Raw genomic sequence first — 25331 nt, 5'->3', positions numbered from 1 at the left:
GCACTCTGCATGGGCCCCACTGCTACAGAGTGTGTCTGTTGTCTCAACATAGAGTCACATGGATTCACGGGTGGTGACCTTTGGCCTTTACTGACCCTCAGCTCAGAGTCGTACAGTGTCAAACCTCCATTCCCACACTATCACTGACACTCCATTACTTCACAGGGTCTGCCGAGTCAAACACAGAGATAGGAACCAGGTGATGCGAAGACGGCCTTGAAAGACCACGGTTCATATTGCAGTCGGGAACGCATGGGGAGCTCAGACCCACACATCTAGTAACATTCAGCGTTGTTCCCCATGTGTGGATATTGTTGATATGGGAATAATGTTGCAACTACAAGCTGTTTTGTGAGGTCACGCACATTCTGATTCATTCTCAATCAGAAGATGTCTGAGCGATATCAAGTGTGGAAATGGTTGGTTGACACTTCTACTCTGAACTGGGGTCCCACACTAAAGATAACCACCATGGTGAGACCAAATCAAATCAAATACAATTTTATTTCTCACATACACATGGCTAGCAGATGTTAATGCGAGTGTAGCGAAATGCTTGTGCTTCTAGTTCCGACCGTGCAGTAATATCTAACAAGTAATCTAACAATTTCACAATAACAAATGAATGAATAAGAATATGTACATATAAATATATGGATGAGCGATAGGCAAGATGCAGTAGATTGTATAGTGTATTGTATATACATATGAGATGAGTAATGTAGGGTATTTAAACATTATACAAAGTGGCATTGTTTAAAGTGACTAGTGATACATTTATTACATCCAATTATTAATTATTAAAGTGGCTAGAGATTTGAGTCAGTGTGTTGGCAGCAGCCACTCAATGTTAGTGATGGCTGTTTAACAGTCTGATGGCCTTGAGATAGAAGCTGTTTTTCAGTCTCTCGGTCCCAGCTTTGATGCACCTGTACTGACCTCGCCTTCTGGATGATAGCGTGGTGAACAGGCAATGGCTCCGGTGGCTGTTGTCCTTGATGATCTTTTTGGCCTTCCTGTGACATCGGGTGGTGTAGGTGTCCTGGAGGGCAGGTAGTTTGCCACCGGTGATGCGTTGTGCAGACCTCACTACCCTCGGGAGAGCCTTACGGTTGTGTGCGGAGCAGTTGCCGTACCAGGCGGTGATACAGCCCGACAGGATGCTCTCGATTGTGCATCTGTAAATGTTTGTGAGTGTTTTTGGTGACAAGCCAAATTTCTTCAGCCTCCTGAGGTTGAAGAGGCGCTGTTGTGCCTTTTTCACCATGCTGTCTGTGTGGGTGGACCGTTTCAGTTTGTCTGTGAAGTATACGCTGAGGAACTTTCCACCTTCTCCACTACTGTCCCGTAGATGTGGATGGGGGGCTGCTCACTCTGCTGTTTCCTGAAGTCCACAATCATCTCCTTTGTTTTGTTTTGTTGACGTTGAGTGTGAGTTTATTTTCCTGACACCACACTCCGAGGGCCCTCACCTCCTCCCTGTAGGCCGTCTCGTCGTTGTTGGTAATCAAGCCTACCACTGTAGTGTCGTCTGCAAACTTTATGATTGAGTTGGAGGCGTGCATGGCCAAGCAGTCATGGGTGAACAGGGAGTACAGGAGAGGGCTGAGAACGCACCCTTGTGGGGCCCCGGTGTTGAGGATCAGCAGGGTGGAGATGTTGTTTCCTACCCTCATCACCTGGGGGCGGCCCAGACAGACAACAGATAGATTGTGTAGCAGTGGGGCCCCTGCAGAGAGCAGACACCCGGGGGAGATTAAAACACAGTACATTCAGTAGACAGGGAGAGAGAGCACATTTTGGTCTTGTGGGCCAGTAGGTTGACGATCATGGGGAAGCTGCAATGTGCTGCTTATGTGGAGCGCCATGGGAGGCGTGGGACACAACCCTAGGGCTTTTCTCATCAACCGCGACACCTTACGGCTCTAGGCCGGCCTCCTTCCCATCATCCTTCAGTGGTCTATGATTGAGGTGAGGGGCAAGACAGAGCAGGGACGATCCAGGCTGCATCACATCTGGCCGTGATTGGGAGTCCCATAGGGCGGCGCACAATTGGCCCAGCGTCGTCTGGGTTTGGCCGGGGTAGGCCGTCATTGTAAATACGAATGTGTTCTTAACTGAATTGCCAAGTTAAATAAAAAAAAATAAAAAAAATAAAAGAGCAGGTCCAGCTTGGACCTCAAGAGTACAGAGGTCTGTTTCTACTGAGCCAACCATCCAGCCACTTCAACCTATTCTGAGCTCTCCATACATCTACATAGCTCAGGCCTGACCAAAGCGTTTTGTGGTCATGAAATTAAAAGCGGACAAGGGGAGTTGACCACCACAGCATGTTTGAGGATGACCAAAGGGCAGTGACCACCACAGCATGCTTGAGGATGACCAAAGGGCAGTGACCACCACAGAATGCTTGAGGATGACCAAAGGGCAGTGACCACCACAGCATGCTTGAGGATGACCAAAGGGCAGTGACCACCACAGAATGCTTGAGGATGACCAAATGGCAGTGACCACCACAGCATGCTTGAGGATGACCAAAGGGCAGTGACCACCACAGCATGCTTGAGGATGACCAAAGGGCAGTGACCACCACAGAATGCTTGAGGATGACCTAAGGGCAGTGACCACCACAGCATGTTTGAGGTTGACCAAAGGGCAGTGACCACCACAGCATGCTTGAGGATGACCAAAGGGCAGTGACCACCACAGCATGTTTGAGGATGACCAAAGGGCAATGACCACCACAGCATGCTTGAGGTTGACCAAAATTCCTTCACAGAGAAAATGTGTGTATAAAATATACAAAGCCCACTTTAAATAGAATTGAACTAAAGTTCTAGTAACTTTAATAGCAACTAATAATGTAAAAATGCTCATATATAATGTATAAGACGATTCCTTTTTGGACCATGCCGTGCAAGCACAGTACACCACTCTACTAGGATCCTGTTGCGTTTGTTTGAGGGGAGGGGGAGTTTGTGAACTTGAACTTCACAGGCCGATGAGGAAGGAGGAAGGGAGGGAACAGAAGAAGGAAAGGAGGGTAAGGGGTTGCACAGGAAGTAGAGTGTGGGTGGAGTCAGAGTTCAACGCCTGATTTCCAGATCCCTCCACACACCCTCTCTGTCCTTCTGACCCTCTCTGTTGCTCCATAAGAGAAAGCGAGAGGGGTGGATAGAGAGTGGGGGGAGAATGAGAGAGAGGGCGAGAAGCTCTGCTGCTGCCGCTGTGTGTGTTGTTGTGGTGTAAAAGAGGATTCGAAAAACAAAACGGGATCTCCTAACTGCTTTGGGGCTTGTAGCTCATAACTACTCGCTCATCATGACGACTTGTGTACGGCCATCGCCCTGGCAACGTTTACTTAGTAACGCAATAAACGCATGTCTCCATTCGTTACAATTAACACCTTTGGTTGCCAAGGAAGTTATGTCCAAAACATACAATATGCAAAGGGCCTTGTCTGATTTGCCTTTGTTGTTGATGTAGAGTGTTTATAGCTAACTGCTATGTCGGTGGATGACCAGACCAAAAAATAAATAAAAAATTGTCGGAGTGTCTGAAAAATTGTCAAAGAAGCTCTCGTCATGGCCTGGCTTGCAACGAGGCTGCAGTCTTCTTCTAATTGATGCTATTTTGGACAGGGCAGGAACTATTTGAGGAAAAGTTATGTGTGGCAGAAACTAGCAAGGACAGTCAATCCTTCATGGTGTGTATGTGCATGCGTGTATGTGCAGTGCTAGCTAACATCTCCAACCACAAGAACATCCTTTGCTGTTTTGGGAGTTAAGAGGGGCCCGGAAAGTTAAGAGGGGCTGGGCGGTGGGGGGATGTGTGTGTGTGTGTGTGTGTGTGTGATGATATTTAGAACATGTGTTGCCACTCGACAGGAAAAGGAAGCTTGCGTCTGGCCATGTGACACTGAGGTAATATTTCTGTCTGTCCTCTACTCAACACTCGGCCTCAGAGACTCAAAGTGCAATTAACACGGCAACACAGATATAAACCGTTTCCTGAGAGAAATAGAGAGGAAGAGAGAGAGAGAGAGAGAGAGAGAGAGAGAGAGAGAGAGAGAGAGAGACTAGCAGTCAGAGGGGAGAAGCGAGGCGAAAAGAAGGGAGAAAAAGAAGTCTCAATCTAACAGTCTGTCGTAAGAGTCAGCTAGCCTAAGAGGCAGCTAGAGTGTTGGTTTATCTATGAGTCAGAGTATGTGCCACCCACCACTGAAGAAGCTCTTGACCTTGAGGTATCCCACACTGAGCCGAAGCACAGACAACTTGTCCAGCCTCGCACGTACATCCTCTGAGAACGGCAACAGCCCGGTCAACTTGTCCAGCTCTCCGTTCAGCCGATCCCTGTGGCGCTTTGACGGATTCGATTTGATGCCATCTGTAGGAGGGGGTTTAGGACTGAAAAAGAGAGAACAATAAGTTACGGTTCGATGACGGGGGTTTAAAATTGATGCAGGTTCAACCCAAGAACTTTGTCTTTCTATTATTGTTGAAGAGAGTCTTCTAAGACATACTGGTACTGAGAATTACACACAAGAGTAGAAAGTGTCTCTGCTAAACAGCCTGGTTTCTCTGGTGATGATGAAACCATCTTGTAAGAAATATTTTGGTAAAGAAGAGAATGGAATAGTAGTGCATATCTTACATGGAATCCGATGTGAAAATGCCTGATCAATTTAGTCCTTAATGAAGTTGGATCTACTCTATGAGTTTAGCTGTGTGCTATTCGGGTTAGGGTATTCCCCTGTCCACTGTTGGGTTTCTGTTGAAGTGTGTTCTGGCACTAAAGACTCTAAGGCTGTTGAAAAGCATACATAGGGCCACTTCAGGAAATCAAATGTGATCCAGACCCAAAAACCTGTACAAAATGGCACCCTATTCCCTATAGCACGTGTCAAACTCAATAAATATATTTACTGAACAAAAATATAAACGCAACATGCAACAACTTCGACAATTTTACAGAGGTTCAGTTCATATAAGGAAATTCACCAACAGGGATATAAACAAATTTGTGCACAGAACTTGAGAGAAACAAACATTTTGTGCATATGGAGAATTTCTGGGATCTTTTATTTCACCTCATGAAACATGGGACCAACACTTTATATGTTGCGTTTAAATTTTTGTTCAGTACATACAGAATAGTCTCTTCACTCTGTCCAGCTAGCTAACAGTCATCGAAACGAAAGCTTGACAGTCAATAAGCATCAAACATTCCGAAAGTGATAGGTAGAAGACAAGTTTTTTTTGCCAATTTGAGACGGCAAGCTCCGTTTAAACTGCGGCCCTCCGGACCTCTGTGAAGATCGAAAGCGGCCCGCGTGGAACATTTGTATGACACCTCCGGCCCTATAGCATCAAAAGTAGTGAACTATAGGGAATACGGTGTCATTTCAGATACATACAGAGACTCGTTCCCCTTTGATAGTTGAAGAGTAGCTGAAACAGATGTGATTCTCAACCTCAAGTAAAGAACCACGTCATTGGTGCAGTATGACGTCATCCTGATTCCTCACAAATACAGGCCTCTGTGTACCAGGTATTTTGTCTAAGAGTAAGTCTCACCAAGCCCCTTTGGGTCACAGCTACTGCACTCTCTCTGGCATATTCCTAGAAATGTACTTAACTCTCTTTGTAAACTGTCAAATAGCATAATTAATCCATTATAATGTTCAACTAACTACAATAGGCCTTAAGTCCAAGAGCTTGAATTAGGCTGGTCAGAGTTGTTTTAGGCATTTGATAAGCAAGGCAATATTCGCTTTGTGTGTCAAGTATACTGTACATCAAGTATACTGTACATCATAATCAACTATTCCAACAACAAAAAACTATGTGAAAAATGTTGTTGGAAACGAACTTTCAGACATATAAGAAAAACTAATAAATGTATTAGAAATGAATTGTCAGGGACATAGATGACATTTCAAACCCTAAACCTTATAATGTTGTTAACATAGTGTGTCATTGTCTACTCTCACCCATCCTTAAAACCAATTAGTCCACTTCAGAATTTCCTGGTTCAATGTTTTGGAGAACCTTGTCTTGAGAAACCAAGCCATTGTTGTCAAATGGAGGTCTGTTGTAACCCAACGCTGTATTTTCACCACCAAGGGCTTACCCGAAGGGATTTCAACAGTAACTCAAGCCAGAGGTTTGGAACCAAATTAAATCCCAGAAAACAAGGGAAAGTGATGACACCCGAGACTGGCCTTGGGGACAATAGGCCCTTCATTCAGACCATCTCTGTCTGTCCACCATCTTGGATTACATCTTGGATACCTCACACAGGCGGCGGTACCTTCATTGTTGTAGCACAGGTGATGTCACAAGTTAATGACAAATTCCAAGTGACATGTAGCATGTTTTGATACGGGTGCACGTAGTTCAATGTTAGAGTAGTGTACTCTTAATCACTGCAAGGACCACACAGTGATGTTTACATACTTAAGTATTTATAATGAGATAAGTGCTAGCTTCTTGTAGCATTTTGGCTTCCATCATTAAAATGGCCAACCTTTCCATAAACAGTTCAAACCTGACGGACGAGATCTGAACCAAAATAGATAACAGGCCAGTCTTCCAAAGGTCAACCTGATGGCTGAACAGAGGAGGAGTGATAGAGGAACCAGATCTAGGTCATCTGATTTTGAGTGTTGTAACCGACACATGACACGAGGCCTGTGCACGTTTGGAAATAGTGGGGCCCAGGCCTGGATTCAAATAGTATTTGTTTCCCATCAAATACTTTCAACATTTGACATAGCCATCACGGAGTGCCAGATGGGCAGGGTTTTGCCTTTTGGGCCTATTCTATTGGTTACTTTGCGCCAGTCAAGCTCAACCAAGGTCAGCTAAAGTATTTGAAAGTGCACAAATACAATTTGAGCCCGGCTCTGGTAAGGTCATTCCCACCCTGATAACCTCCAGTAGAACTCTATCTGTCTCTGGTCCACAACAACAAAACAAGACTAGAATTAAACTCGGATGGCTCAACCTGCAGCGTTCGCCTTGCCCACCTCGCTGGCCCTCTCACCATGACTCATGCTGTAGGTCCAATTCTTAAAACAATGGATGTGTAGTGTTATGTTATCTATCTTGGCAGAGTTTTACCATCTTATTGCAAGACTGCTTTCCCAGACTCCCAAACAAAGGTACTTTGTCTGAGTCAGTCTAGCAACAACCCCTGAATAAGATTAGGTTCTATGTCTAAAATAACAGGTACATCAAAACTGTCTAGCATTCTTTCTAAACTGTTTGGTAAAGAAGAAAAAAAGACAAGGCAAATACTGTCTAACATTCTTTCCAAACAGCCAGGACACTGTCTGTGAAGTAATGGTGAAGGTAGTAGCCACACCTGTGGATGGGGAATAGGGGTCCCTTAAAGTAAAACTTTAAAATGTGGGGATGTGAATGCATGGTCATCACCATCAAAGTCATATTAATCCGTTGACATACTTGTTGCCGAAAAAAAGTGTTACCGTAATGAGCTTCTGGTGAGGTCCGTTACAGTTAATGTAGCCATGTGACGTCACTGACAAGTGGCAGGCCAGCCGTGGAGGGGTGACCGAGGGTCTGGTGTGGACTGGAGAGCCAGGGTCTAGGCTGTCTGTCTGTGTGTCTTTCTGCCTGTCGGGTTCCATGTCTGTCTGTCTGTCTGTCTGTCTGTCAGATTCCATGTCTGTCTGTCTGTCTGTCTGTCTGTCTGTCTGTCTGTCTGTCTGTCAGAATCCATGTCTGTCTGTCTGTCTGTCTGTCTGTCTGTCTGTCTGTCTGTCTGTGTGTCTTTCTGCCTGTCGGGTTCCATGTCTGTCTGTCTGTCTGTCTGTCTGTCTGTCTGTCTGTCTGTCTGTCTGTCTGTCTGTCTGTCTGTCTGTCTGTCTGTCTGTCAGATTCCATGTCTGTCTGTCTGTCTGTCTGTCTGTCTGTCTGTCTGTCTGTCTGTCTGTCTGTCTGTCTGTCTGTCTGTCTGTCTGTGTCTGTCTGTCTGTCACTCTCATTTGATTCACAGAGAAATCACAAAGAGTCATGCTTTTTCTGTTCTGAAACGGAAAATCACCAACTATAAGTCAGTGACCTAGTGAGAGTGGCGGACTGAGTATCATACTCAGAGGAATGTCTACTAAAGCACTAGCGATGCATCCCAAATGGCATCCTATTCCATATATAGTGCACTACATTTTTACCAGAGAGCCCTATGAGCCCTGGTCAAAAGTAGTGCACTATACTGTTAACGGAATAGAGTGCCATTTGAGAGGCAGATTAAGCCTGGTCTGCACACAGCAGCCACACAATGATATCATTGTGGAGGTAGAAAAAGCTCAATCTATTGGACATTCTAGAACTGTAGACACTGTCTCCTGCCGTAGGTAATGTTATATCATCAATCTTCTCTTTATAAAAGGCCAACAGGTTACCCTGTGCCATTGTTCCAACCTTCTGGAAATCTGATAGAGGGAGAGAGCAATGAAAAGATAATGTTTACATATCGGGCTGGTAGAAAGTGTGGAGATTGGAGGAAGAAAATACTTTTTCAAAATTGAGTAAAATACTTGCTGAATAGGGTCATAAGGTTATAACTAGGTAATAATAAAGTAATTACTCATACTTATTAACTCAATGAGGCCCACCGTATCGCTGGTGCGTTTCGGACTTCGAACTCCTTTAAAACATTGTGCGTCTGGGCTACTGTCTTCTTGTACCATTGGAATCGTCTAATTCTCCTGCATCCGTAAATACCAACCATTAGTCTGTTTGATTACCGGTGGCTGAGCTAGAGCAGTATTTGTGAGACAAGGGCGGAACCCGAAGGGGCCCGGGGCAGGTTTTTTATACAAAAATGTCTGTAGAGTCCGAATGGTTTGAGCTTCAAACTATTAAATGCTTTCTATGAAACGCTAAGACTCTCACAAACACGCACATGTGTTTTGATCTATGTTGCTCACAAGCTACGTAAGAGTCATTAGAAGGTAAGGGGTTCTTCTATATAGAAGATCATTGGAAATCCCAGGACAATGTGTCAATAACACTGTAACATGCTCAATGAATTGCTGACAAAAACTCCAAAAACTCCAGACAAACTCCAAACACAGTTGTCACTGACAAGTTGGATATTCATTTCCCAGTGAGCAAACAATTGATGTACTTACAGCATTCATATAAATTCATTTTTTAAATCAAGTTTATGCTTAGACGGATCTTTTTTATTTTATTGACATCTCATAAATATAACTCTTTATGTAAATATAAGGGCGGGACATGCAGATAAATTATAGTCAGTTAAACTAAAATTAGATTTTTGCTGGAATCTTGGGACCAAAATTTTCTGAATAGTGCAATATATTGAAACATTTAAAAAAAAACGATTTGTTCAAGTATTTTTTTTTTGCCAGAGAATACAACTGTATAACTTTGTGTGACTTCGAAATATGGTCATTTGCAGAGGAACATTTTTTGAAATGTAAAAAAGTTTGTTCCTCATGACTGGAAAAAAAATGCAGGTCTATTAAATTACAAAATTTCGACCCAGTTTTCCCTGCTCTCCCTCCCCCAAGTAAGTATTGCATGAGAGCGCAGCCAATTTTCAACTTGATTATGACTAATGCAAGACTACCATTTCCATGCCAGACCATAACTACACACCAAAACTCAATCTTAAGGTAAGCCTAAAGACTTGAGGAAGCATTTTTAGCAGGCTATTGTGTAAAATACTGAGAACTTAAATAGAGATTGTATAGATAACAAATCGAATGAAAATGGTTTGGAACGAGACAGTAGTCTCAAATTAGTTGGGCATCGTTGTATCTGCAGAATTACTGCAGATACCCAGAGCTATACCAACTTTACGCACAACTTAAACACAAAACCAGTATCATAATATGCATATTATTATATGCATATTATTCATAGAATATGATCAATTGTAGATTGATACATAACACGTCAATCAATGTGTGTATCGTAAAAATGCATTCACCCATAAAATGATGACAAAAGGTAGTGAACATGCACATCGGTCTTATTTGCGTAACTTGATTTAGTGAAGCAATGTAATGTAATATTTCCTTTACACAAAGTAGCCGTATCTTTAAACTTGAAAATTATATTCAGAGTTGCTTACATTTTCTGAACAGGCTTCTTCCGTTTCTTAGCTGCGTACTGCGCCGTACTCCCCAACATGATGTATATCTATCTCACTAAGAAAGTCTACAGAATAAGACTATCCGATACGTTTCCCTCTTATTCTTGCAGATAGTTTTCGAAGACACACGACCTGATAAAGCTCTGTGTCATGTAAATATCCACAAGGACTCCGTTCCGATGTACAGAACGTCTCATACGTCGAAGCTCCAAATATGCGCAGACACTATTCCTCTTGGTATACCAGACCGATAAATCCAAACTTTTCAAACTGCACAGCAGCTAGAAATGTCGTGCGTGAACCGAACACATTTGACTCCTTCCTTTTTTATATATTTGTTATGCTGTCATCCCTAATGCATTAACATACTGTACACTCCTCCAGTTGGGCAAACGTAAAGGCTGCGTTTTCTGCTGCTCGAACCAATCCAGAGCGCTGGTTCACTGCACCAGGTACAGTGGGGCTGCTCGCTATTGGTGCAACGCGCTTTCAGGAAATGAGAGAGAGAGAGAGAGAGAGAGAGAGAGAGAGGGAGAGAGGGAGAGAGGGAGAGAGAGGGAGAGGGAGAGGGAGAGGGAGAGAGAGAGAGAGAGATGTGTCTACTGTTAATTTTTATTGTTTATTTCTCTTTTATTTATTATCTACTTCACTTGATTTGTGAATGTTAACATATGTTGCCCATGCCAATAAAGCCCCTTTGGAATCAATTGAGAGATGTACCTTTAAGGAAGCAATCTGCATTTCTAACAATATAAAAGAGGTTGACCCCGCCACTGTTTTGGTAAACATCTGACGGATGGGGCTGGAGAAATGTATCCACTCTGAAATTCATAGACAGAGGCACAGAGCTATGGACTCAAGGACTGAGTATCCCTGTTATCAAAATTATAGTTGTAACCATGTTATGCCGTGATTGTTTCTAATGACATTGTTTACAAATAAAAGAGTAAAACGAGCTTAAATGTTGGGTCTGATGGAGTACGACAGTTGAACTAAGCTCAAGAGGTTACCTTATTCAAGAATCGATGGGTATATGTATATACAGTATCATTCCTTTACATTTTAAAAATTGGTTTAGAAAGTGCAGATTGCCCCTTTAAAGGCGGAGTTGTATATGATATATACAACGAGGACAAACTGTACGTAATGTACTTCCATAATCGTTTGCAACCTTTGATATCATGGAGAACGCCCTCAGAGCTATGTGCAATAACTAATTTCAATTTAAATGCCGGCTATTGTCCTGGGCCTCTAACCTTATACTTGAATGCTACGTTAAAACATTTTTAATATACACAATTTCAGATCATTTTATGTTAGTGCATGAACTTTTGCAACCAAACATTTCCAAAGCCACTTTCTCCCATGCAATAGTATATAATAGATAGCCAGGTATTCCCGGGCTACAGGGCTCTACCATAACCCTGTTACCATGTGGTTGTACATGGTTCAATGATGCTGGGAACATTTCAGACACTCTGCCCATAAAGATGACTTATTGCTTCTGGTTCAATGATGAATGTGGTAATGGTTGCCTAGGGTTGTCTTGAAGACTTTTTGTTGTTGTTGATTTCAACAAAGAAATGCTGTCATGTCCATGGGCTTTTGAAACTCCCAAACCACAATCCATTAAATACACTTGCAAACTATGGACAGTTATTGTAAAGTGCCTTGTTTTATTCCATCTCCTCTTTCGTCTGTGACGGCTCAGCTTGGCCAATGGATCCTAGTACGAGAACAGTATTTCCAGGGCATGATCATATTGGACCATTCAATTCTGAGGGAAACTGAAGTGAATGATTAACACTGCCAATAGGGACTTACTGGTAAAAATTTGACAACTTCAAGAAGACACAAGGGACATGATTAGAATCACATAGAATAGAAACGAATAGAATAGGATAGAATGAAATAGAGCCTCACTGTACCATGACTTTGCTATGACCAATCACGTGGACTGGGCCAGGGAGGCCCATGTTTGCTAACACGTTGATATGTTCTGTACTCAGGCTGCAGTGATGCTGACACCCCAGACTGTGATTGGTTTGGTTGGGTCGCCCAGGTGTTGCTGTCTGACAGGGAGTGGAAAAACACACACAGCCTCTGACCGACCACATTGACCACGGAGCATGAACCACAGAATAGCTGACAGCTTTGACTTGGCCGTGGTCGCAAGTTAACGTCTTTGAAAGAGTAGGAGTTCTCTCAATCTATACCCTTCATGACTGTTCAATCTGTCACCCTTTACTCCTACACCTTGTCAGTAAACACTGAATAGAGGATTAGGGTTGAAAAGTTCTCTCTGTCCTTGTTCCTGTTGATTAATCAGTCAATCGCAATGTATTTTGGCGTCATATATCCAGCTGCTGGCAATGACATAGCGTTCCTACATCTTTCATAACCACTGTTTGTGTGTGGATCCACATATCGACAAAGTATTTGCCCAATTATCGACTGAAGCAAAGTGTTGGGGTTGACACGATAATGGGAACTTTGAGCACATGAAATCAGTCAACATTACTGTGGTCCTAAAGCTTAATTGAATAAAAATGGTGACAAATGTATGTTGAGAAACACAGTGATAAAACAACAGGGCTTAAATTGAGTGCAATTCCAGAACTAACACCAGTTGGTTATTTTGTGCCTGTTTTTCTGCGTCTGTTTCCCCCCCTATGAACAACACTCACCAGAAATCATTTGGCATAGCTGCCTATTAAAGTGTCCCATCCAAGCAAGTATTTGAAATCATCGTCATAGCCACTGGAGGGAAAGTCTCTGCCATAGCGAAGAACAAATGAACACATGGAAAAAACCTATTTCGTTACCATAGAGCCTCTGTTGTTGGTGCTTATAAAACAAACCAATAACAAGTAAGCAGCTATTTATGATATACCACAATCTGGTACCATTAAATGACTTTTACGGTCAAAAATACATCCAGTTAAATTAAAGTTTGACTTGAAATAAAGAAAATCTGTCCAGATAACATACAGGAAACTGACACACAGACCTTAGTTAGTGAAGCTGTCTCGGTAGCACTGTAATTATGTAGATTGCAGAGGGCGTGTAAATTGTATGAATTAAAATGAAGAATCGACTGTTTGTAGTGAGAACAAATGGAGTTTATAAAAACCCTCTCTGTTTGGACATTAATTTCAAGCACGGTTCCATTATTGTCATGATGGAGTTCAGATCTGAAATCCTACTTCAATCTGATTTATAAAATGCTGTTAAAATAGCTGTAGTATGATACAAATTATAGGGTTATTGTGAAGGTAGAATTCAGTTTAGCTCTATCTGACATGTCAAGAAATAAACATGCAACATTAACAAAACTGCACTCTTAACATGAGCTAATTAAAGAATTGCACATTTAGAGTTATACAATTCAGAGATGTTTATATTGTTTGGCAGGGGACACTTGTGAAACTGTGGTTAGTTCCCAGTTCTAGATGGCAAATCAAAGATTGTTCCCATAGTGTTTAACAAGACACGCAGAGGTGATTTTAATACACTAGTAAATATGTTGAAAACAGTTTTAAATGTTACTCATTGAACTTTTACTGGGTAGTATTTAGTTCTATAACCAGCTTCATAAAGTGAAATGAGTGCTGTGTCATTTTGCATTCTTCTCAATTATCACATCTTTCTGTACCTGAATCCATGATATAGTGCTTCAGAAAACTGATGTGCTTTGAAGGAAAAACAAAAGAAAATGCAGTTTAAATGTCATCTGCCTTCACAAAGTATTGGCATGAAGGGACTAAGATGTACTTGTTTGTGAGTTTCGTAACCAAGGACAGTTTAGGTTGAACGATGGGAAATGTAAACAAATTAGCTGAGAGAGGGTATCCAATACATACTCAGATTTGATAGGTTTGAGGCATGAAGTAGGTAGAAAATGTACCTTCGCTGCCTGGTCTCTACCCTCAAGTAATAGATACCCACCCTGGTTCCCTCTGCTCACCCTGCAGTTATTGACTGACATTACATTCTTATTCGAGCAAGGGATTCTGCCCCTAGAGGTGAAAACCAGAACCCTTCTAGGGCAGGTCGGCAATTGACAAAAACAGAGGCCGAGAAATTTGGCGCTAAGACCGTTCTACACGATCCATTTATATGTCTATCTGAAAACCACTGACCATGGTTATTCATGTTCACAGCATTGCTGTTTTCCTGATACTGACGCCTTCTGACAGTGTTGGAGTCTGGTCTGACGAGTTGGTGTGGATGATGCTGTTTTGAATTGAGCATAATGGTCTTTCTCCGCTCTCGCCCTTCATTTTACGGAAACACTGACTGCAGCACTGGATCTTCAAAAGACTCAACTGGCTCGAAGATCAGACCTCAAGCTGTTGGATGGCCGCCTTGTCCAGCCGTCAATTTGTGCTGTACTTATAAGGGTGCAGCACTCGTGGAAAAACAACAACAACCTAGCTAAATCTGGTACTGTCACATAGGTCTGGGAACAGTTACAGGAGCTTACCGCCAATCAAAATGGCTGCCGAAAGTTGCGATTTGGCATCGTTTCATTTGCTACACATTGTTTGTGTTTACCTCTCTTTGAGGCAGAGAGGGGAAGTCCGGGGTTGTCTGGTTCACAGAGAAAGGAAGGGATTAAATCCATTGTTAAATCCAGAAGTGGCCCTTACCCTTTACTCAGATCCGAGTTGCCATATCTAGCCAAGCACTTGATCTGTGGAAGAAGAAAATAAAGAGTCTACAAGGAAATACAAGTCTTCTCCCCAGTAAAGTTCAGTGAAGAGCTCTCTGCGCTCTCATCGTTATATTTATGGGTACCGTAATGTATCATCGTACATAATATTGAATATATTATGAGTATATGCTTAGAGGATATCTGTCGTCATTCTGGTGCTGTAAATCATTAAGTATTGCACTCTCTCTGCACTCAGCCCAGTGGTGGACCTTGCAATGTTCCTCTCAACGAATAGCTTATACAGTATTGTATAGATGTATGAAGCTTGATGAAAATGAAGGACACACAATCTCCACCATGAAGTACCAAACCTGAGAGAGACTCATTCTTCAAACTCAGTCCAGGTCTGGACCCTGGACCAACACACGCATACGCACACGCGCGCACACACACACACACACACACACACACACACACACACACACACACACACACACACACACACACACACACACACACACACACACACACACACACACACACACACACACACGCACACACTTTCAGCCCTATAGTCATCCTGAATTTGAATTTGATTTGAGAGACCTGTGATTGCGGACAGATGTTGGCGTAGTCGACATAGTGTGTGTGTGCACAGCAGGGTGGGGAAGAGTTGGTCGGTCGGGTCATTGTATAAACTTTTTAGGTTGGCCTTTTGGAAGACAAATCGGTACCATTTCTCATCTTGTTTTTTATGATGAGAGATTATTAGCTGTGAACTTTTTAAAGGAGGCAAGGGGAGTGGGTTATGCTTGCTGTCATGCAGAGTACCGAGTGGGCTTTAGGACTGTAGTCTTCATTCCTACTCAGGAAATGATTTGTTTGTATCAAATACTGAAGTAAGCCTTCACTTTGGCCTTGCCTCTATACTTTCAACAGAAACTGAAGACCACCATTTATTTAATTAAACAGTGTGTGAGGTATAGTACTCCTAAGTGCCTACCTAGCTGACATGTTTTGTATAGTCAGGCTAGTGTGTGTTATTTGTCCTCTACAGTGTAGAAGGAAGGGCTCTAAAGTACGTTTCTCTCCTGTGAATAGATTATAGGTGCACACACTGGGTCTCCTGACGGTAGAAGTGGACACGGATCTAGTCATCTCAGATCTCTACAAGTGCCAAGGAGGTAGGAGAAAGGAGTTGGTTTGGGATTTAAGGGATATCTCTGCTGCCCAACCTACTGGGAAATGGCTGGCCGACTAAACTGTAAAATCCAGTCTTTACCCCACAGGTATTTATATTTTAAATGTATTTTTAATTTCACTTTTATTTAACCAGGTAGGCTAGTTGAGAACAAGTTCTCATTTACAACTGCGACCTGGCCAAGATAAAGCAAAGCAGTGTGACACAGACAACAACACAGTTACACATTACATTTACATTACATTTAAGTCATTTAGCAGACGCTCTTATCCAGAGCGACTTACAAATTGGTGAATTCACCTTCTGACATCCAGTGGAACAGCCACTTTACAATAGTGCATCTAAATCATTAAGGGGGGGGGTGAGAAGGATTACTTATCCTATCCTAGGTATTCCTTGAAGAGGTGGGGTTTCAGGTGTCTCCGGAAGGTGGTGATTGACTCCGCTGTCCTGGCGTCGTGAGGGAGTTTGTTCCACCATTGGGGGGCCAGAGCAGCGAACAGTTTTGACTGGGCTGAGCGGGAACTGTACTTCCTCAATGGTAGGGAGGCGAGCAGGCCAGAGGTGGATGAACGCAGTGCCCTTGCTTGGGTGTAGGGCCTGATCAGAGCCTGGAGGTACTGCGGTGCCGTTCCCCTCACAGCTCCGTAGGCAAGCACCATGGTCTTGTAGCGGATGCGAGCTTCAACTGGAAGCCAGTGGAGAGAGCGGAGGAGCGGGGTGACGTGAGAGAACTTGGGAAGGTTGAACACCAGACGGGCTGCGGCGTTCTGGATGAGTTGTAGGGGTTTAATGGCACAGGCAGGGAGCCCAGCCAACAGCGAGTTGCAGTAATCCAGACGGGAGATGACAAGTGCCTGGATTAGGACCTGCGCCGCTTCCTGTGTGAGGCAGGGTCGTACTCTGCGGATGTTGTAGAGCATGAACCTACAGGAACGGGCCACCGCCATGATGTTGGTTGAGAACGACAGGGTGTTGTCCAGGATCACGCCAAGGTTCTTAGCGCTCTGGGAGGAGGACACAATGGAGTTGTCAACCGTGATGGCGAGATCATGGAACGGGCAGTCCTTCCCCGGGAGGAAGAGCAGCTCCGTCTTGCCGAGGTTCAGCTTGAGGTGGTGATCCGTCATCCACACTGATATGTCTGCCAGACATGCAGAGATGCGATTCGCCACCTGGTCATCAGAAGGGGGAAAGGAGAAGATTAATTGTGTGTCGTCTGCATAGCAATGATAGGAGAGACCATGTGAGGTTATGACAGAGCCAAGTGACTTGGTGTATAGCGAGAATAGGAGAGGGCCTAGAACAGAGCCCTGGGGGACACCAGTGGTGAGAGCGCGTGGCGAGGAGACAGATTCTCGCCACGCCACCTGGTAGGAGCGACCTGTCAGGTAGGACGCAATCCAAGCGTGGGCCGCGCCGGAGATGCCCAACTCGGAGAGGGTGGAGAGGAGGATCTGATGGTTCACAGTATCGAAGGCAGCCGATAGGTCTAGAAGGATGAGAGCAGAGGAGAGAGAGTTAGCTTTAGCAGTGCGGAGCGCCTCCGTGATACAGAGAAGAGCAGTCTCAGTTGAATGACTAGTCTTGAAACCTGACTGATTTGGATCAAGAAGGTCATTCTGAGAGAGATAGCGGGAGAGCTGGCCAAGGACGGCACGTTCAAGAGTTTTGGAGAGAAAAGAAAGAAGGGATACTGGTCTGTAGTTGTTGACATCGGAGGGATCGAGTGTAGGTTTTTCAGAAGGGGTGCAACTCTCGCTCTCTTGAAGACGGAAGGGACGTAGCCAGCGGTCAGGGATGAGTTGATGAGCGAGGTGAGGTAAGGGAGAAGGTCCCCGGAAATGGTCTGGAGGAGAGAGGAGGGGATAGGGTCGAGCGGGCAGGTTGTTGGGCGGCCGGCCGTCACAAGAAGCGAGATTTCATCTGGAGAGAGAGGGGAGAAAGAGGTCAGAGCACAGGGTAGGGCAGTGTGAGCAGAACCAGCGGTGTCGTTTGACTTAGCAAACGAGGATCGGATGTCGTCGACCTTCTTTTCAAAATGGTTGACGAAGTCATCTGCAGAGAGGGAGGAGGGGGGGAGGGGGAGGAGGATTCAGGAGGGAGGAGAAGGTGGCAAAGAGCTTCCTAGGGTTAGAGGCAGATGCTTGGAATTTAGAGTGGTAGAAAGTGGCTTTAGCAGCAGAGACAGAGGAGGAAAATGTAGAGAGGAGGGAGTGAAAGGATGCCAGGTCCGCAAGTTTTCCTCCATTTCCGCTCGGCTGCCCGGAGCTCTGTTCTGTGAGCTCGCAATGAGTCATCGAGCCACGGAGCGGGAGGGGAGGACCGAGCCGGCCTGGAGGATAGGGGACATAGAGAGTCAAAGGATGCAGAAAGGGAAGAGAGGAGGGTTGAGGAGGCAGAGTCAGGAGAAAGGTTGGAGAAGGTATGAGCAGAGGGAAGAGATGATAGGATGGAAGAGGAAAGAGTAGCGGGGGAGAGAGAGCGAAGGTTGGGACGGCGCGATACCATCCGAGTAGGGGCAGTGTGGGAAGTGTTGGATGAGAGCGAGAGGGAAAAGGATACAAGGTAGTGGTCGGAGACTTGGAGGGGAGTTGCAGTGAGGTTAGTGGAAGAACAGCATCTAGTAAAGATAAGGTCGAGCGTATTGCCTGCCTTGTGAGTAGGGGGAAGGTGAGAGGGTGAGGTCAAAAGAGGAGAGGAGTGGAAAGAAGGAGGCAGAGAGGAATGAGTCAAAGGTAGACGTGGGGAGGTTAAAGTCGCCCAGGACTGTGAGAGGTGAGCCGTCCTCAGGAAAGGAGCTTATCAAGGCATCAAGCTCATTGATGAACTCTCCGAGGGAACCTGGAGGGCGATAAATGATAAGAATGTTAAGCTTGAAAGGGCTGGTAACTGTGACAGCATGGAATTCAAAGGAGGCGATAGATAGATGGGTAAGGGGAGAGAGAGAGAATGACCACTTAGGAGAGATGAGGATCCCGGTGCCACCACCCCGCTGACCAGAAGCTCTCGGGTGTGCGAGAACACGTGGGCGGACGAAGAGAGAGCAGTAGGAGTAGCAGTGTTATCTGTGGTGATCCATGTTTCCGTCAGTGCCAGGAAGTCGAGGGACTGGAGGGAGGCATAGGCTGAGATGAACTCTGCCTTGTTGGCCGCAGATCGGCAGTTCCAGAGGCTACCGGAGACCAGGAACTCCACGTGGGTCGTGCGCGCTGGGACCACCAGATTAGGTGGCCGCGGCCACGCGGTGTGGAGCGTTTGTATGGTCTGTGCAGAGAGGAGAGAACAGGGATAGATAGACACATAGTTAACAGGGTACAGAAGAGGCTACGCTAATGCAAAGGAGATTGGAATGACAAGTGGACTACACGTCTCGAATGTTCAGAAAGTTAAGCTTACGTAGCAAGAATCTTATTGACTAAAATGATTGAAATGATACAGTACTGCTGGAGTAGGCTAGCTGGTAGTGGCTGCGATGTTGACACTACACTAATCAAGTCGTTCCGTCGAGTGTAATAGTTTCTACAGTGCTGCTATTCGGGGCTAGCTGGCTAGCTAGCAAGGTTGATTGCGTTCCGTTACTTTAAAAGAACGACAATAGCTGGCTGGCTAACCTAGAAAATCGCTCTAGGCTACACAATTGTCTTAGATACAAAGACGGCTATGTAGCTAGCTAGCTACGATCAAACAAAACAAACCGTTGTACTGTAATAGTTACTACAGTGCTGCTATTCGGGGGCTAGCTGGCTAGCTACGTTAGAAGAACGACAATAGCTGGCCAGCTAACCTAGAAAATCGCTCTAGACTACACAATTGTCTTAGATACAAAGACGGCTATGTAGCTGGCTAGCTACGATCAAACCGTTGTACTGTAATGAAGTGAAATGAAAATGTGATACTACCTGTGGAGCGACGCGGAATGTTGACCGGGTAGTTAGAGTTCAATTCGGTAGAGGTTGGCTAGCTGTTGGCTAGCTAGCTAGCAGCATTTCCTACGTTAAGGACGACAAATAGCTGGCTAGCTAACCTCGGTAAATTAAGATAATCACTCTAAGTCTACACACTCTAAACTGCACAATTATCTTGGATACGAAGACAACTATGTAGCTAGCTGACACTACGCTAATCGAGTCGCTCAGTTGAGTGTAATAGTTTCTACAGTGCTAGTGGACAGTGGATGTTAGCTAGCTGGAATGGAATAAACAATAAACAAGCCAATAACACAATAAACAAGCCAATGACACAGTAGAAAAAAGAGAAAGCCTATATACAGTGTGTGCAAAAGGCATGAGGAGGTGGGTAATAAATAGGCCATAGGAGCGAATAATTACAATTTAGCAGATTAACACTGGGGTTGTGTGCAAAAGAGCAGAAAAGTAAATAAAAACAGTATGGGGAAGAGGTAGGTAGATGAGGTAGGTATAAGGGAAGGGGTAAGTTTTGCAGTGATGGAAAAGTACTTGATTGTCATACTTGAGTAAAAGTAAAGATACCGTACCAAAATAGAAAATGACTCAAGTAAAAGTGAAAGTCACCCAGTAAAATACTATTTGAGTAAAAGTCTAAGAGTATTTGGTTTTAAATATACTAAATATATATCAAAAGTAAATGGAATTTCAAAAAATGTACTTAAGTATCAAAAGTAAATCTAAAGGTACAAATTATTTCATATTCCTTATTTAGCAAACCAGACAGCACAATTTAACATTTTTATTGACAGACAGCCAGGGGCACACTCAGATTAAAAATAGTAAAGTACAGATACCCCCCAAAAATTACTTAAGAAGTACTTTAAAGTATTTTTACTTAAAGTACTTTACAACACTGAAGTTTGGGTACCTTATAGTTTGGGTTTGACTGTAGCTAACAGGTCTGACTGCTGACACCCAGGCTTACCTTCTCACCACTCCTAATGCTCAATTTTCTCCAAGTGCGAGAAAATAAACATGTTAATGAGGAGTGGAGCTGCGCACCGAATGAGGCTAGCTCCACATGTGCTTTGAGTTGGGACGAAGGATTGGGAGGCTTAGGTCTGACAAAGCCCCATTGGTCACTGATATAAGGCTGCAGCACTTTCAGGCTCTTCCATGAGCCACCCCATAGAACCCCACGCATGTTACAATCACTTAGGTGCAGGTTGTCATTGTTGAGCTAATTTGAATCAGACTGATATATTCTCAGATTGTCTAGATCAAAGTAACCTACTCTTAATCAGCTTCCTAAATCGAACAATTGTTGACATAAACCCCCCCCCCCCACACACACACTTAAAAAAGTGAATAACTAGTAAATGTACAGGAGTAATCATCCAAGGCTGCCATCGCGGTGCTTTGGCAAACACGGAATTCCTAGTGATACTATGTATCATAACATAACGCATGTGTGTAATCATGCTTTTCAGATTGAAAAACATCACCGCATATTTTTGGGGTACCTGATGAAGTGCAAATTGGGCAGTAGACTCACTTTATCTCCAGGCCATCAGACTTTTCAACAGTCACCACTAGCCGGCCTCCACCCAGTACCCTGCCCTGAACTTTAGTCACAGTTACTAGCCGGCTACCACCCGATACTCTACACTGAACCTTAGAGACTGCTGCCCAATGTACTTTACATAGTCATTAAACAACTGGTCACTTTAATAAAAATAATACTACTTTTTTACTCAATATGTATATACTGTATTCTAGTTGAGGCTCATCCTATATAACTACTGCTCTACAGTCGTGGCCAAAGGTTTTGAGAATGACACAAATATACATTTTCACAAAGTCTGCTGCCTCAGTTTGTATGATGGTAATTTGCATATACTCCAGAATGTTATGAAGAGTGATCAGATGAATTGCAATAATTGCAAAGTCCCTCTTTTCCATGCAAATGAACTGAATCCCCCCAAAACATTCCACTGCATTTCAGCCCTGCAGCAAAAGGACCAGCTGACATGTCAATGATTCTCTCGTTAACACAGGTGTGAGTGTTGACGAGGACACGGCTGGAGATCACTCTGTCATGCTGATTGAGTTCAAATAACAGACTGGAAGCTTCAAAAGGAGGGTGTTGCTTGGAATCATTTGTTCTTCCTCTGTCAACCATGGTTAACTGCAAGGAAACATGTGCCGCCATCATTACTTTTGCACAAAAATGGCTTCACAGGCAAGGATATTGTTGCCAGTAAGATTGCACCTAAAACAACCAATAATCGGATCATTAAGAACTTCAAGGAGAGCGGTTCAATTGTTGTGAAGAAAGCTTCAGGGCGCCCAAGAAAGTCCAGCAAGCACCAGGACCGTTTCCTAAAGTTGATTGAGCTGCGGGATTGGGGCACCACCTGTACAGAGCTTGCTCAGGAATGGCAGCAGGCAGGTGTGAGTGCATATGCACGCACAGTGAGGCAAAGACTTTTGGAGGATGGCCTGGTGTCAAGAAGGGCAGCAAAGAAGCCACTTCTCTCCTGGAAAAACATCAGGGACAGACTGATATTCTGCAAAAGGTACAGGGATTGGACTGCTGAGGACTGGGGTAACGTCATTTTGACAGGGGTAAAGTCAATCCCCTTTGCGATTGTTTGGGGCATCTGGAAAAAAGCTTGTCCGGAGAAGACAAGGTGAGCGCTACCATCAGTCCTGTGTCATGCCAACAGTAAAGCATCCTGAGACCATTCTTGTGTGGGGTTGCTTCTCAGCCAAGGGAGTGGGCTCACTCACAATTTTGCCTAAGAACACAGCCATGAATAAAGAATGGTTCCAACACATCCTCCGAGAGCATCTTCTCCCAACCATCCAGGAACAGTTTGGTGATGAACAATGCCTTTTCCAGCATGATGGAGCACCTTGCCATAAGGCAAAAGTGATAACTAAGTGGCTCGGGGAACAAAACATCGATGTTTTGGGTCCATGGCCAGGAAACACCCCAGACTTTAATCCCATTGAGAACTTGTGGTCAATCCTCAAGAGGCGGGTGGACAAACAAAAACCCATAAATTCTGACAAACTCCAAGCGTTGATTATGCAAGAATGGGCTGCCATCAGTCAGGATGTGGCCCAGAAGTTAATTGACAGCATGCCAGGGCGGATTGCAGAGGTCTTGAAAAAGAAGGGTCAACACTGCAAATATTGACTCTTTGCATCAACTTCATGTAATTGTCAATAAAAGCCTTTGACACTTAAGAAATGCTTGTAATTATACTTCAGTATTCCATAGTAACATCTGACAAAAATATCAAAAGACACTGAGGCAGCAGACTTTGTGAAAATTAATATTTGGGTCATTCTCAAAACCTTTTGGCCATGACTGTACACACCTTTTCTATTCATATACTGCCCATACCGTCTACATACCACATCCTATACTATATATTTATATTCTGGACTCTGACATTGCTCGTTCTAATATTTCTATATTTGTTCATTTCTTTCTTTTTAATTTGGGGATTTGTGTGTATTGTTTTGTATTGTTAGGTATTACCGCACTGTTGGAGCCAGGAATGTAAGCATTTCACGACACCCGTGATAACATCTGCAAAATATGTGTACGTGACCCAAAACATTGTATTTGATTTGATTTGTCCCCTTTCTTCTTTCACTCAATTCCATAAAAGTTCTGAAGGACTCACATGAATTAAGAAGAAAAGATGCATAGTTTTCTTCACTCTCAGAATTGTACGGGCAACAACATCCCACTGGGAACAGACGTCAATTCAACGTCTATTCCACGTTGATTCAACCAGTGTGTGCCCAGTGTGATCTCCTTTTCCCATTTCCCAAAATAATGAACTCCCATAATAAACTCCACTCGATCCTACTGCCAAGCTCCGCTGTGTAATGACTCATTTATATTGAATATCAGTCTACCTGGCTGGCACAACTTGGAGAGACAGGATAATGGGATTTATGAGGAATGTTCCCCTCTCATTTTTTATCTGACTGGAAGTGTTTTCAAGACCGGAGTTGGAATTTCGGTAAAACTATTGGAAGCAGTTATCTCCCAGACATAAATAACAGAGTAATATATAATCCAGCAGTCTTCAGACATCTACTTTCTTCAACTTCACAGGTCTGATAACCAGTGGCATCCAGCAGGTGAGGTGATCACCACAGTGATCATGGAGGAAGACAAACAGCTCACCTCGGGTCTTAGGGCATCGTGTTTATGACACCTGGGTCTGGCCTAGATCCCCCAACCTTTGGGTTACCAAACCCGTGACTACCACTCACTCTGGACAAGTAGCATAGGCACAGATACTGTATGCCGTGATGCAACAAAAGGCACGGACACCACCTTACAGCACCACCTTACCATGCAAATGTTCCTAACGAAGAATGCAATTAAGGAGGCCTCTAAGGATCAACAGTAACTACATCAAATGTATTTACAGAGAGAAAAGAATGTCAAACAATATCTGCAAATGTCACTTACGATGTTTGTCCTGTTAGCAGGCAGCAGCAGTGCCATTGGAGAGTAGGCCTACTGTTTTAACGCTGGTAGCTACAGTAGAAACAAGGCCTTGTTTTCCATTCATTCACATAAGCCCAGTAATCAGTATGGCTAATCAGAAGTTGGAAAAGCCAGCACAACTAAATACGTGTGAAGGAATTCTCTCCCCCTCAGCCCGACCAACAGATGGGAACACTCCAAAGGGGAACACTTGTGTTTGGGTGCTTTCTACACTCCACACTTTCCGTCCGACTACTTAAGGATCTATTATGTGGGTTTGCTTTACGCGTTTTAATGGACATGTGTGGTGTTTAAGTGTGTTTCATAACACATCTACAAGAACTCAGATCAAGACCATTTTTGTACAGTAAGTTATTACTGTTTTGATTTTATGGGACCAATGTCAATATGACCTGTTTTGAGAAAATTCTCTGAATAATTATGTCTCTTTTGGAGTTTGGATAGTAGTATACTTCTCTATACTGTGAACACAAACATGTGGTTGTATTATTTGTGACCAGCACAAAGTCAAAGTTCCTAACCTCTGCGGCTTTGCCTTTTCATATATGAGTGTGCTGCAGTGCCTGCATTGTGGCCGACTGTAGCCTGGACACGAGAGGAGAGGCGACTGCATTGAGTCAACAGCAGATTCTTGGTGTTGAGGCTGTCTCGGCTCGGGCTACCTGACTCTATGTGGGTAGAGTGAGCCCCTTCCTTCGGAAAAACTGTGTTCACACGCGAGGGGCTGTGGGGCCCCACGTCCCAGCATTCTCAGGTGGTGACTTCAGGAGAAGACTGTGACGCTGGAGCTGAAAAACTGAGAGTGGGCCAGGCCTCTCTGGGATCCGCCATCCACAGCCCCAGTCTGTTATTTCTAGTGTTATTAAA

The 25331-nt window shown here is 44.0% G+C and overlaps 1 long non-coding RNA gene across 1 annotated transcript; it reads left to right on the top strand.

Moving 5' to 3' along the window:
- The first annotated feature begins 9585 nt into the window (after positions 1 to 9585).
- Positions 9586 to 24604, top strand: LOC135539013 (uncharacterized). Its single transcript, XR_010455533.1, has 3 exons — positions 9586 to 9670; positions 15911 to 15993; positions 24063 to 24604. It is a non-coding gene; the product is annotated as an uncharacterized LOC135539013 (long non-coding RNA).
- Positions 24605 to 25331: the final 727 nt, after the last annotated feature.

Source organism: Oncorhynchus masou, unplaced genomic scaffold (genome assembly GCF_036934945.1).
Source record: "Oncorhynchus masou masou isolate Uvic2021 unplaced genomic scaffold, UVic_Omas_1.1 unplaced_scaffold_31___fragment_2___debris, whole genome shotgun sequence".
In the NCBI taxonomy this organism is placed as follows: domain Eukaryota; kingdom Metazoa; phylum Chordata; class Actinopteri; order Salmoniformes; family Salmonidae; genus Oncorhynchus; species Oncorhynchus masou.
This window is presented reverse-complemented; position numbering and strand designations above follow the sequence as displayed.